The following is a 15592-nucleotide window of genomic DNA, read 5'->3' on the forward strand; positions in this document are numbered from 1 at the left end:
CTTCTGTATCTGTACTGATTCTTTATTAGGTGATCCGAGTATCCTCTCGGATCACCTTCTGTATCTGTACGGATTCTTTGTTCTTCTTCTTTCTTTCTGGACAAAAGTTGTGTTTCGATTAGCTCAGAAAGTGCTCTTGCTATCAATGTCAAACTTATACCATATATGTATCGTATCACAAAGACGACAGATCAAGTTAAATCATTGTGATCAGTCGACCGTGACGTCACTATGACGTCATTATATGAAAACACATTTTCATTCATATCTCATTAATGGAATGGAATTTTTCAATGAAATTTACGTCACATAAAGTTCAAGTCAAGCTGATTCTACACATATTCTCAAAATTCATCTATGCGCTTAAAACATGCGCGTACGCGCGCATTGAAATATTTGTATGCTCCAATCGAGCTCAAATTTTTTTTGCACACGTTTCAGACCATTTGGAGCATTTTTTGAAAAATTGAAAAATTTGGACGGACGCGTACGCGCGCGCGCATATACGCACGCACAGCTCATATGCAATAGAAATTTCCCGTTTTTTCACACGTATCAGATGTCTGAAATGTCAAGGAATATTTCTACCAAGTTTCAAGTCAATCCGACTCAATATGACGTCATAAGGGCCCGACAAAGTTGAAATTCCGCGCGCGCGTCAATGGCGATATACTGTGCAACTATGCCAAAAAACCGCCAATTTTAGATCCGATTTTACTCGTCAGGATGGACGGTGACCCCCCATTTTCTTTACATATTTTGAAAGCTGATGAGTTGTACATGTCATTTCATGGGGCGGCAATGCTGGCAAAATGATTAAAAGATATGAAATTTCTTAATAAAGTAAAAAAAGTAAATTTTCAAAATGACGTCATCAAATTTTAAGTTCATTCGAGCGTATATCACTAATCCTTTGCCAATTTTCATCGAAATTTCAGTATGATGTAGCTTATTGAATGCTCTTTCATTAATGTAATAACAACATTTTGATTAGATGACGGCATCACCTCGTAAAAATGGATTGAATGTAATCTTGTCAAATTTGACCAATTTACGTGTTATCTCTATGGGTGTGCAGTTTTTCTGGAAATGAAAATTGACATGACTATCTTTATCGAGCACTAGCTCACTTATGCTTCGGTGAATTTCTCCCAGATTTTAATATGTTGTAGCTGAGACTTTGTGCTATCGCAAATGTGCCCTTCGTTTTTTCATACAATGTCTACATCACGTCAAAAAACTTGGTTGAAATTAAAGCTTATCTTCGATGTATTGAAATAGTTCTTTCTTTCTGCAACTTTCTTTGCAATAACTCAAGAAAAACATATCCTATCACCCCCATATTTTGCACATGTTTAGTTCATGTCACGTACATTATTTTAGAAAATAACAACTACTTGATCAGACGCCAACTTGGGTATGTAAATTAGGGTCAAAGGTCATAAATGGTTCATCCTGTATCTAAGTGAATACATGTCCTATCTCTCCCATATTTTGCACACGCAAAGATCATGTTACAAAAATCATTTCACAAAATAACCACTCTTTGCTCAGATGCCATCTTGTGTGTGCAAAGTGGGGTCAAAAGGTCATATGTACTTCTTTCCGTTTCTTCGTTATGACGTGTTATCTCTATGGGAGGGAAGTTTTCTAGATGTGAAATTTGACATGATTGTCTTTATCGAGCACTAGCTCACTTACCCTTCGGTGAATTTTTCTGTGATTTTAATATGTTGTAACTGAGTCTTTGCGCTATCGTTGCATGCCCTTTGTTTTTTTTTTTTCATATGATGTCGGGATCACGTCAAAAAACTTGGTTGAAATCAAACTTATCTTCGATGTATTGAGGTATTTCTTTCTTTCTGCAACTTTCTTTTGCAATAACTCATGAAAAACAGCCCTTATCACCCCTATATTTTGCACATGTTTAGTTCATGTTACGTACATTATTTCATAAAATAACAACTACTTGATCGGACACTATCTTGGGTATGTAAATTAGGGTCAAAGGTCATAAATATTTCATCCTGTATCTTAGTAAATACATGTCCTATCTCTCCCATATTTTGCACACGTAAAGACCATGTTACAAGAATCATTTCACAAAATAACCACTTTTTGCTCAGATGCCATCTAGGTTGTGCAAAGTGGGGTCAAAGGTCATATGTACTTGTTGCTATATCTTCGTTATAGTGTATACAGATTTGGTACCAATGATGGCAGATATGACTCCCTTTTCTAAATGAGAATCCAAACATCACACGGCCAATGTCTCTGAACACAGATGAAACCTGCATGGTCATGCCTATTGCGATCAGGACTTGAATCATTGATTAAAAAAAAAATCGGATCACCTTAATTTGTCACTGATGACAAATTACAATCTCTAGTATGTACTTTTTTCTGTACCTTCGTTATGACGTGTTATGTCTATGGGAGGGAATTTTTCTAGATGTGAAAGTTGACATGATTGTCTTTATCGAGCACTAGCTCAGTTACCCTTCGGTGAATTTCTCCCAGATTTTCATATGTTGTAGCTGAGACTTTGCGCTATCGTAAATGTGCCTTTTGTTTTTTCATACGATGTCGGGATAATGTTAAAAAATTGGTTGAAAGTAAATCTTATCTTCGATGTATTGAGATATTTCTTTCGTTTTGCAACTTTCTTTGCAATAACTCAAGAAAAACAGCCTCTATCACCCCATATTTTGCACATGTTTAGTTCATGTCACGTACATTATTTCATAATATAACAACTACTTGATCGGACACCATCTTGGGTATGTAAATTAGGGTCAAAGGTCATAAATGTTTCATCCTGTATCTTGGTGAATACTTGTCCTATCGATCTTTCCCATATTTTGCACACGCAAAGACCATGTTACAAGAATAATTTACAAAATAACTACTTTTTGCTCAGATGCCATCTTTGGTGTGCAAAATGGGGTCAAAGGTCAAATATACTTCATTTTGTATCTTCGTTATTGCCTACGGATTTCGGTACCAAATATGGCAGGTCTGACTCCCTTTTCTAAATGAGACTCCAAACATCACATGGCCAATGTCCCCTCAACACAGATGAAACCTGTATGGTCATGCCTATTGGGATCAGGACTCAAATCATTGATTTCCCAATAGATCGGATCACCTAATTTGTCAGTGTTGACAAATTCCGAGTCTAGTTAGGTGATCCGAGTATCCTCTCGGATCACCTTCTGTATCTGTACTGAATCTTTCTTCTTTCTTTGTTTCTTTCTTTATTTCTCCTCAAAAGTTGTGCAGAGGTTAGCTCAGAAAGTGCATTGCCTCTCAATGTCAAACTTATACCATATATGTATCATGTCGCAAAGACGACAGCGCAAGTAAAATCATAGTGATCAGTCGACCGTGACGTCACTATGACGTCATTATATGAAAACACATTTTCAGGCATATCTCATTAATGGAATAGAATATTTCAGTGAAATTTACGTCACATATATTTCAAGTCATGCGAATTCTACTCATATTCTCAAAATTCATTTTAATCTCAAAACGCGCGCGTACGCGCGCGTTGAAATATTTGTATGCTCAAATCGAGCTCAAAACTTTTTTGCACACGTTTCAGACCATTTGGAGCATTTTTTGAAAAATTGAAAAAATTGGACGGACGCGTACGCGCGCGCACATATTCGCACGCACAGCTCATATGAAATAGAAATTTTCAATTTTTTCACACGGATCGGATGTCCGAAATGTCAAGGAATATTTATGCCAAGTTTCAAGTCGATCCGATTCAATATGACGTCATACAGACCCGTCAAATTCAAAATTCCGCGCGTGCGTCAATGGGGATACACAGTGCAACAATGCCAAAAAACCGCCAATTTTAAATCGGATTTTACTCGTCAGGATGGACGGTGACCCCCCATTTTCTTGACATATTCTGAAAGCTGATGAGTTGTACATGTCATTTCATGGGCTGGCTACGCTGAAAAAATGATTGAAAGATATCAAATTTCTGAATAAAGTAAAAAAAATAAATTTTCAAAATGACGTCATCAAATTTCAAGTTTGCTCGAGCGTATCTCACTTATCCTTTGCCAATTTTCACCTAAATTTCAATATGTTGTAGCTTATGAAATGCTCTTTCATAAATGTAATTACACAAATTTGATTAGATGACGACATCACCTCGAAAAAATGGATTGAAGGTAACCTTGTCAAATTTGACCAGTTTACGTGTAATCTCTATGGGAGTGCAATTTTTATGGAAATGAAAATTGACATGACTATCTTTATCGAGCACTAGCTCACTTATGCTTCGGTGAATTTCTCTAAGATTTTAATATGTTGTAGCTGAGACGTAGGGCTATCGTAAGTGTGCCCTTCGTTTTTTCATACGTTGTCGGGATCACGTGAAAAAACTTGGTTGAAATTAAAGCTTATCTTCGATGTATTGTAATATTTCTTTCTTTTTACAACTTTATGTGCAATAACTCAAGAAAAACATACCCTATCACCACCATATTTTGCACATGTTTAGTTCATGTCACGAACATTATTTCATAAAATAACAACTACTTGATCAGACGCCATCTTGGGTATGTAAATTAGGGTCAAAGGTCATAAATGTTTTATCCTGTATATTGGTGAATACATGTCCTGTCTTTCCCATATTTTGCACACGCAAAGATCATGTTACAAGAATCATTTCACAAAAAAAAAAACACTCTTTGCTCAGATGCCATCTTGTCTGTGCAAAGTGGTGTCAAAAGGTCATATGTACTTCTTTTTGTTTCTTCGTTATGACGTGTTATCTCTATGGGAGGGAATTTTTCTAGATGTGAAAATTGACATGATTGTCTTTATCGAGCACTAGCTCACTTACCCTTCGGTGAATTTTTCTCAGATTTTAATATGTTGTAACAGAGATTTTGCGCTATCGTTCCGTGCCCTTTGTTTTTTCATATGATGTCGGGATCATGTTACAATACTTGGTTGAAATTAAAGCTTATCTTCGATGTATTGAGCTATTTCTATGTTTCTGCAACTTTCTTTGCAATAACTCAAGAAAAACAGCCCCTATCACCCCCATATTTTGCACATGTTTAGTTCATGTCACGCACATTATTTCATAAAATAACAAATACTTGATCGGACAACATCTTGGGTATGTAAATTAGGGTCAAAGGTCACAAATGTTTCATCCTGTATCTTGGTGAACACATGTCTTATCTTTCCCATATTTTGCACACGCAAAGATCATGTTACAAGAATCATTTCACAAAATAACCACTTTTTGCTCAGATGCCATCTAGGTTGTGCAAAGTGGGGTCAAAGGTCATATGTACTTGTTGCTGTATCTTCGTTATAGTGTATACAGATTTGGTACCAAAGATGGCAGATATGACTCCCTTTTCTAAATGAGAATCCAAACATCACACGGCCAATGTCTCGAACACAGATGAAACCTGCATGGCCATGCCTATTGCGATCAGGACTTGAATCATTGATTTAAAAAAAAAAAAAAAATCGGATCACCTTAATTTGTCAGTGATGACAAATTACAATCTCTAGTTCTTCTTTCTTTGTTTCTTTCTTTATTTCTCCTCAAAAGTTGTGCAGAGGTAAGCTCAGAAAGTGCATTGCCTCTCAATGTCAAACTTATACCATATATGTGTCATGTCGCAAAGACGACAGCGCAAGTAAAATCACAGTGATCAGTCGACCGTGACGTCACTATGACGTCATTATATGAAAACACATTTTCATGCATATCTCATTAATGGAATGGAATATTTCAATGAAATTTACGTCACATATATTTCAAGTCAAGCAAATTCTACTCATATTCTCAAAATTCATTTTTATTTCAAAACGCGCGCGTACGCGCGCGTTGAAAAATTTGTATGCTCAAATCGAGCTCAAATTTTTTTTGCACACGTTTCAGACCATTTGGAGCATTTTTTGAAAAATTGAAAAAATCGGACGGACGCGTACGCGCGCGCACATATTCACACGCACAGCTAATATGAAATAGAAATTTTCCATTTTTCCACACGGATCGGATGTCCAAAATGTCAAGGAATATTTATACCAAGTTTCAAGTCGATCCAATTCAATATGACGTCATACGGGCCCGTCAAATTCAAAATTCCGCGCGTGCGTCAATGGGGATACACAGTGCAACTATGCCAAAAAACCGCCAATTTTAAATTGGATTTTACTCGTCAGGATGGACGGTGACCCCCCATTTTCTTTACATATTCTGAAAGCTGATGAGTTGTACATGTCATTTCATGGGTTGGCTATGCTGACAAAATGATTAAAAGATATCAAATTTCTTAATAAAGTAAAAAAAGTAAATTTTCAAAATGACGTCATCAAATTTCAAGTTTGCTCGAGCGTATCTCACTTATCCTTTGCCAATTTTCATCTAAATTTCAATATGTTGTAGCTTATGAAATGCTCTTTCATAAATGTAATTACATAATTTTGATTAGATGACGACATCACCTCGAAAAAATGGATTGAAGGTAAACTTGTCAAATTTGACCAGTTTACGTGTAATCTCTATGGGAGTGCAATTTTTATGGAAATGAAAATGGACATGACTATCTTTATCGAGCACTAGCTCACTTATGCTTCTGTGAATTTCTCTAAGATTTTAATATGTTGTAGCTGAGACGTAGGGCTATCGTAAGTGTGCTATTCGTTTTTTCATAGGTTGTCGGGATCACGTGGAAAAACTTGGTTGAAATTAAAGCTTATCTTCGATGTATTGTAATATTTCTTTCTTTTTACAACTTTATGTGCAATAACTCAAGAAAAACATACCTTATCACCACCATATTTTGCACATGTTTAGTTCATGTAACGAACATTATTTCATAAAATAACAACTACTTGATCAGACGCCATCTTGGGTATGTAAATTAGGGTCAAAGGTCATAAATATTTTATCCTGTATCTTGGTGAATACATGTCCTATCTTTCCCATATTTTGCACACGCAAAGATCATGTTACAAGAATCATTTCACAAAATAACCACTCTTTGCTCAGATGCCATCTTGTCTGTGCAAAGTGGTGTCAAAAGGTCATATGTACTTCTTTCTGTTTCTTCGTTATGACGTGTTATCTCTATGGGAGGGAATTTTTCTAGATGTGAAAATTGACATGATCGTCTTTATCGAGCACTAGCTCACTTATGCTTCGGTGAATTTCTCCAAGATTTTGATATGTTGTAGCTGAGACTTTGGGCTATCGTGAATGTGCCCTTCGTTTTTTCATACGATGTCGGGATCACGTCAAAAAACTTACTTAAATTAAAGTTTATCTTCGATGTATTGAAATATTTCTTTCTAGTTGTGCAGAGGTTAGCTCAGAAAGTGCATTGCCTCTCAATGTCAAACTTATACCATATATGTGTCATGTCGCAAAGACGACAGCGCAAGTAAAATCATAGTGATCAGTCCACCGTGACGTCACTATGACGTCATTATATGAAAACACATTTTCATGCATATCTCATCAATGGAATGGAATATTTCAATGAAATTTACGTCACATATATTTCAAGTCAAGCGGATTCTACTCATATTCTCAAAATTCATTTTTATTTCAAAACGCGCGCGTACGCGCGCGTTGAAAAATTTGTTTGCTCAAATCGAGCTCAAATTTTTTTTGCACACGTTTCAGACCATTTGGAGCATTTTTTGAAAAATTGAAAAAATCGGACGGACGCGTACGCGCGCGCATATATTCGCACGCACAGCTAATATGAAATAGAAATTGTCCATTTTTTCACACGGATCGGATGTCCGAAATGCCAAGGATTATTTCTACCAAGTTTCAAGTCGATCCGAATCAATATGACGTCATGCGGGCCAGTCAAATTCAAAATTCCGCGCGTGCGTCAATGGCCATACACAGTGCAACTATGCCAAAAAAACCGCCAATTTTAAATCCGATTTTACTTGTCAGGATGGACGGTGACCCCCCATTTTCTTGACACATTCTGAAAGATGATGAGTTGTACATGTCATTTCATGGGTTGGCTATGCTGACAAAATGATTAAAAGATATCAAATTTCTTAATAAAGTAAAAAAAGTAAATTTTCAAAATTACGTCATCAAATTTCAAGTGCACTCGAGCGTATCTCACTTATCCTTTGACAATTTTCACCCAAATTTCAATATGTTGTAGCTTATGAAATGCTCTTTCATAAATATAATTACACAATTTTGATTACATGACGACATCACCTCGAAAAAATGGATTGAAGGTTACCTTGTCAAATTTGACCAGTTTACGTGTAATCTCTATGGGAGTGCAATTTTTATGTAAATGAAAATTGACATGACTTTCTTTATCGAGCACTAGCTCTCTTATGCTTCGGTGAATTTCTCTAAGATTCTAATATGTTGTAGCTGAGACGTAGGGTTATCGTGAATGTGCCCTTCGTTTTTTCATACGGAGTCGGCATCATGTCCAAAAACTTGGTTGAAATTAAAGCTTATCTGCGATGTATTGAAATATTTCTTTCTTTCTGCTACTTTCTTTGCAATAACTCAAGAAAAACATACCCTATCGCCACCATATTTTGCACATGTTTAGTTCATGTCACGTACATTATTTCATAAAATAACAACTACTTGATCAGACGCCATCTTGGGTATGTAAATTAGGGTCAAAGGTCATAGATGTTTCATCCTGTATCTTGGTGAATACATATCCTGTCTTCCCCATATTTTGCACACGTAAAGACCATGTTACAGGGATCATTTCATAAAATAACCACTTTTTGCTCAGATGCCATCTTGTCTGTGCAAAGTGGGGTCAAAGGTCATATGTACTTCTTTTTCTGTCTTCGCTATGACGTATTATCTCTATGGGAGGGAATTTTTTAGATGTGAAAATTGACATGACTCTCTTTATCGAGCACTATCTTACTTATGCTTCGGTGAATTTCTCTCAGATTTTAATATGTTGTAGCTGAGACTTTGCACTATCAGGAGTCGAATCATTGATTAAAAAAAATCGGATCACCTTAATTTGTCAGTGATGACAAATTACAATCTCTAGTGTTAAACTTCCCGTTGTCACAAAAAAGTTTTTTCTCCTCAAATGTTGTGTAGAGGTTAGCTCAGAAAGTCCTCATCCTATCAAAGTCAAAATTATACTATATATGTATCATGTCCCAAAGACGACAGATCTAATAAAATCATATTGATCAGTCAACCGTGACGTTACTATGACGTCATTATATGAAAACACATTCTCATTCATATCTCATTAATGGAATGGAATTTTTCAACGAAATTCACGTCACATATATTTCAAGTCAAGCGCATTCTACTCATATTCTCAAAATTCATATTAACGCTTAAGACGCGCACGTACGCGCTTGTTGAAATATTTGTATGCTCAAATCGAGCTCAAATTTTTTTTGCACACGTTTCAGACCATTTGGAGCATTTTTTGAAAAATTGAAAAAATCGGACGGACGCGTACGTGCGCGCACATATACGCACGCACAGCTCATATGCAATGAAAATTTCCCGTTTTTTCACTTTGATCGGATGTCTGAAATGTCAAGGAATATTTCTACCAAGTTTCAAGTCAATCCCACTGAAAATGACGTCATACGGGTCCGTCAAAGTTGAAATTCCGCGCGCGCGTCAATGGCGATATACAGTGCAACAATGCCAAAAAACTGCCAATTTTAAATCCGATTTTACTCGTCAGGATGGACGGTGACCCCCCATTTTCTTTACATATTCTGAAAGCTGATGAGTTGTACATGTCATTTCATGGGTTGGCAATGCCTGAAAAATGATTAAAATCTATCAAATTTCTTAATAAAGTTAAAAAAGTAAATTTTCAAAATGACGTCATCAAATTTCAAGTTCATTCAAGCATATCTCACTTATTCTTTAGTTGATTTTCGTCCAAATTTCAATATGTTGTAGCTTATTAAATGGTCTTTCAGATATATAATATCAACAATTTGATTGGATGACGGCATCACCTCGTAAAAAGGGATTAAAAGTAACATTGTTAAATTTGACCAGTTTACGTGTTATCTCTATGGGAGTGCAGTTTTTCTGGAAATGAAAACTGACATGACTATCTTTATCGGGCACTAGCTCACTTATGCTTCAGTGAATTTCTCCCATATTTTAGTATGTTGTAGCTAAGACTTTGGGCTATCGTTAATGTGCCCTTCGTTTTTTCATACGGAGTCGGCATCATGCCCAAAAACTTGGTTGAAATTAAAGCTTATCTTCCATGTATTTTCATATTCCTTTCTTTCTGCAACTTTCTTTGCAATAACTCAAGAAAAACAAGCTCTATCAGCCCAATATTTTGCAATGTTTAGTTTATGTCACGTACATTATTTCATAAAATAACAACTACTTGATCGGGCACCTTCTTGGGTATGTAAATTAGGGTCAAAGGTCAAAAATGTTTCATCCTGTATCTTGGTGAATACATGTCTTATCTTTCCCATATTTTGCATACGTAAAGACCATGTTACAAGAATCATTTCACAAAATAACCACTTTTTGCTAAGACGCCATCTTGTCTGTGCAAAGTGGGGTCAAAGGTCATATGTACTTCTTTCTTTATCTTCATTATGACGTGATATCTCTATGGGAGGGAATTTTTCGAGATGTGAAAATTGACATGATTGTCTTTATCGACGACTAGCTCAATTACCCTTCGGTGAATTTCTTCCAGATTTTAGTATGTTGTAGCCAATGTAATACTCTTTAAGTTTTTTTCAATCAAAGTTTTAATCGGATGATGTCTTCACCTCGTGAAAATAGATATAATGTAACCTTGTCAAATTTAACCAGTTTACGTGTTATCTCTATTGGAGGGAATTTTTCTGGAAATGAAAATTGACATGACGGTCTTTATCGAACACTAGCTCACTTACTCTTCTGTGAATTTCTCCCAGATTTTAATATGTTGTAGCTCAGACTTTGGGCTATCGTCACTATACCCTGCATTTTTTCATACGACGCCGAGATCACGTCAAAAAACTTGGTTGAAATCAAACTTATCTTCGATGTATTGAGATATTTCTTTCTTTCTACAACTTTCTTTGCAATAACTCAAGAAAAACAGCCCCTATCACGCCCATATTTTGCATATGTTTAGTTCATGTCACGTACATTATTTCATAAAATAACAACTACTTGATCAGACACCATCTTGGATATGTAAATTAGGGTCAAAGGTCATAAATGTTTCAACCTGTATCTTGGTGAATACATGTCCTATCTTTCCCATATTTTGCACACGTAAAGAGCATGTTACAAGGATCATTTCACAAAATAACAATTTTTTTTGCTCAGATGCCATCTTGTCTGTGCAAATTGGGGTCAAAGGTCAAATATACTTCATTCTGTATCTTCGTTAGTGTATACGGAATTGTGTACCATAGATAGCAGGTCTGACTCCCTTTTCTAAATGAGAATCCAAACATCACACGGCCAATGTCCACTAAACACAGATGAAACCGGTATGGTCATGCCTATTGGGATCAGGAGACTCAAATCGTTGATTTACGAACAGATCGGATCACCTAATTTGTCAGTGTTGACAAATTCCAAGTCTAGTTAGGTGATCCGAGTATCCTCTCGGATCACCTTCTGTATCTGTACGGATTCTTTGTTGGGTCTTCTTCTTTCTTTATTTCTGGACAAAATTTGTGTATCGATTAGCTCAGAAAGTGTTCTTCCTATCAATGTCAAAATTATACCATATATGTATCATGTCCCAAAGACGACGGGTCAAATAAAATCATAGTGATCAGTCGACCGTGACGTCACTATGACGTCATTATATGAAAACACATTTTCATTCATATCTCATTAATGGAATGGAGTTTTTCAATGAAATTTACGTCACATATATTTCAAGTTATGCGGATTCTACTCATATTCTCAAAATTCATATTTTCTCTTAAAACGTGCGCGTACGCGCGCGTAGAAATATTTGTATGCTCAAATCGAGCTCAAAATTTTTTTGCACACGTTTCAGACCATTTGGAGCATTTTTTGAAAAATTGAAAAAATTGGACGGACGCGTACGCGCGCGCATATATACGCACGCACAGCTCATATGCAATAGAAATTTCCCGTTTTTTCACACTTATCGGATGCCTGAAATGTCAAGGAATATTTCTACCAAGTTTCAAGTCAATCCGACTCAATATGACGTCATACAGACCCGTCAAAGTTGAAATTCCGCGCGCGCGTCAATGGCGATATACAGTCCAACAATGCCAAAAAACCGCCAATTTCAAATCCGATTTTACTCGTCAGGATGGACGGTGACCCCCCATTTTCTTTACATATTCTGAAAGCTGATGAGTTGTACATGTCATTTCATGGGTTGACGATGCTGAAAAAATGATTAAAAGATATCAAATTTCTTAATAAAGTAAAAAAAGTAAATTTTCAAAATGACGTCATCAAATTTTAAGTTCATTCGAGCGTATCTCACTAATCCTTTGCCGTTTTTCACCTAGATTTCAGTATGTTGTAGCTTATTAAATGCTCTTTCGGTAATATAATAACAACATTTTGATTGGATGACGGCATCATCTCGTAAAAATGGATTAAAAGTAACATTGTTAAATTTGACCAGTTTACGTGTTATCTCTATGGGAGTGCAGTTTTTCTGGAAATGAAAACTGACATGACTATCTTTATCGAGCACTAGCTCACTTATGCTTCGGTGAATTTCTCCCATATTTTAGTATGTTGTAGCTGAGACTTTGGACTATCGTTAGTGTGCCCTTTGTTTTTTCATACGGAGTCGGCATCATGCCCAAAAACTTGGTTGAAATTAAAGCTTATCTTCCATGTATTTTCATATTCCTTTCTTTCTGCAACTTTCTTTGCAATAACTCAAGAAAAACAAGCTCTATCAGCCCAATATTTTGCACATGTTTAGTTTATGTCACGTACATTATTTCATAAAATAACAACTACTTGATCGGACACCTTCTTGGGTATGTAAATTAGGGTCAAAGGTCAAAAATGTTTCATCCTGTATCTTGGTGAATACATGTCTTATCTTTCCCATATTTTGCATACGTAAAGAACATGTTACAAGAATCATTTCACAAAATAACCACTTTTTGCTCAGACGCCATCTTGTCTGTGCAAAGTACGGTCAAAGGTCATATGTACTTCTTTCTTTATCTTCATTATCACGTGTTATCTCTATGGGAGGGAATTTTTCTAGATGTGAAAATTGACATGATTGTCTTTATCGACGACTAGCTCAATTACCCTTCGGTGAATTTCTTCCAGATTTTAGTATGTTGTAGCCAATGTAATACTCTTTAAGTTTTCTTCAATCAAAGTTTTAATCGGATGATGTCTTCACCTCGTGAAAATAGATATAATGTAACCTTGTCAAATTTAACCAGTTTACGTGTTATCTCTATGGGAGGGAATTTTTCTGGAAATGAAAATTGACATGACGGTCTTTATTGAGCACTAGTTCACTTACTCTTCGGTGAATTTCTCCCAGATTTTAATATGTTGTAGCTGAGACTTTGCGCTATCGTTTCTTTGCCCACTCTTTTTCATGCGACATCGAAATCACGTCGAAAAACTTCGCAAAAATTAAAGCTTAGCTTCGATGTATTTTCATGTTACTTTCTTTCTGCAACTTTCTTTGCAATAACTCAAGAAAGACATTCCCTATTACCCCCATATTTTGCACATGTTTAGTTTATGTCACGTACATTATTATAAGATGACAACTACTTGATCGAACACCATCTTGGGTAGATAAATTAGGGTCAAAGGTCATAAATGTTTCATTCTGTATCTTCGTTGTAGTGTATACCGAATTTGGTACCAAAGATGGCAGACCTGACTCTCTTTTCTAAATGAGAATTAAAACATCACACAGTCAATGTTATTAAACACAGATGAAACCTGTATGGTCATGCCTATTGCGATCAGGACTTGAATCATTGATTAAAAAAAAATCGGATCACCTAATTTGTCAGTGTTGACAAATTCCAAGTCTAGTTAGGTGATCCGAGTATCCTCTCGGATCACCTTCTGTATCTGTACTGATTCTTTCTTCTTCTTTTTCTTCTTTCTCCTCAAAAGTTGTGTATGGATTAGCTCAGAAAGTCCTCTTCTTATCAATGTCAAAATCATACCATATATGTATCATGTCCCAAAGACGGCAATCGAACTAAAATCAAAGTGATCAGTCGACCGTGACGTCACTATGACGTCATTATATGAAAACACATTCTCAATCATATGTCATTAATGGAATGGAATTTTTCAATGAAATTTACGTCACATATATTTCAAATTATGCGCATTCTACTCATATTTTCAGAATCCATATTTTCCCTTAAAAAATGCGCGTACGCGCGCGTTGAAATATTTGTATGCTCAAATCGAGCTCAAATTTTTTTTGCACACGTTTCAGACCATTTGGAGCATTTTTTGAAAAATTGAAAAAATCGGACGGACGCGTACGCGCGCGCACATATACGCACGCACAGCTCATATGCAATAGAAATTTCCCGTTTTTTTACACTGATCGGATGCCTGAATTGTCAAGGAATATTTCTACCAAGTTTCAAGTCAATCCGACTCATTATGACGTCACACGGGAACGTCAAAGTTGAAATTCCGCGCGCGCGGCAATGGCGATATACAGTGCAACTATGCCAAAAAACCGCCAATTTTGAATCCGATTTTACTCGCCAGGATGGACGGTGACCCCCCATTTTCTTTACATATTCTGAAAGCTGATGAGTTGTAAATGTCATTTCATGGGTTGGCGATGCTGGAAAAATGATTCAAAGATATCAACTTTCTTAATAAAGTAAAAAAAGTAAATTTTCAAAATGACGTCATCAAATTTTAAGTTCATTCAAGCGTATCTCACTTATTCTTTTGTTGATTTTCGTCCAAAATTCAATATGTTGTAGCTTATTGCATGGTCTTTCAGTCATATAATAACAACATTTTGATTGGATGACGGCATCACCTCGTAAAAATGGATTGAAAGTAACATTATCAAATTTGACCAGTTTACGTGTTATCTCTATGGGAGTGCAGTTTTTCTGGAAATGAAAACTGACATGACTACTTTATCGACCACTAGCTCACTTATGCTTCGGTGAATTTCTCCCATATTTTAGTATGTTGTAGCTGAGACTTCGGGCTATCGTAAGTGTGCCCTTCGTTTTTTCATAAGGAGTCGGCATCATGCCCAAAAACTTGGTTGAAATTAAAGCTTATCTTCCATGTATTTTCATATTCCTTTCTTTCTGCAACTTTCTTTGCAATAACTCAAGAAAAGTAAGACCTATCACCACAATATTTTGCACATGTTTAGTTCATGTCACGTACATTATTTCATAAAATAACAACTACTTGATCGGGCACCATCTTGGGTATGTAAATTAGGGTCAAAGGTCAAAAATGTTTCATCCTGTATCTTGGTGAATACATGTCCTATCTTTCTCATATTTTGCACACGTAAAGACCATATTACAAGAATCATTTCACAAAATAACCACTTTTTGCTCACACGCCATCTTG

Source organism: Diadema setosum, chromosome 15 (genome assembly GCF_964275005.1).
Source record: "Diadema setosum chromosome 15, eeDiaSeto1, whole genome shotgun sequence".
NCBI classification, from domain to species: Eukaryota; Metazoa; Echinodermata; class Echinoidea; order Diadematoida; family Diadematidae; genus Diadema; species Diadema setosum.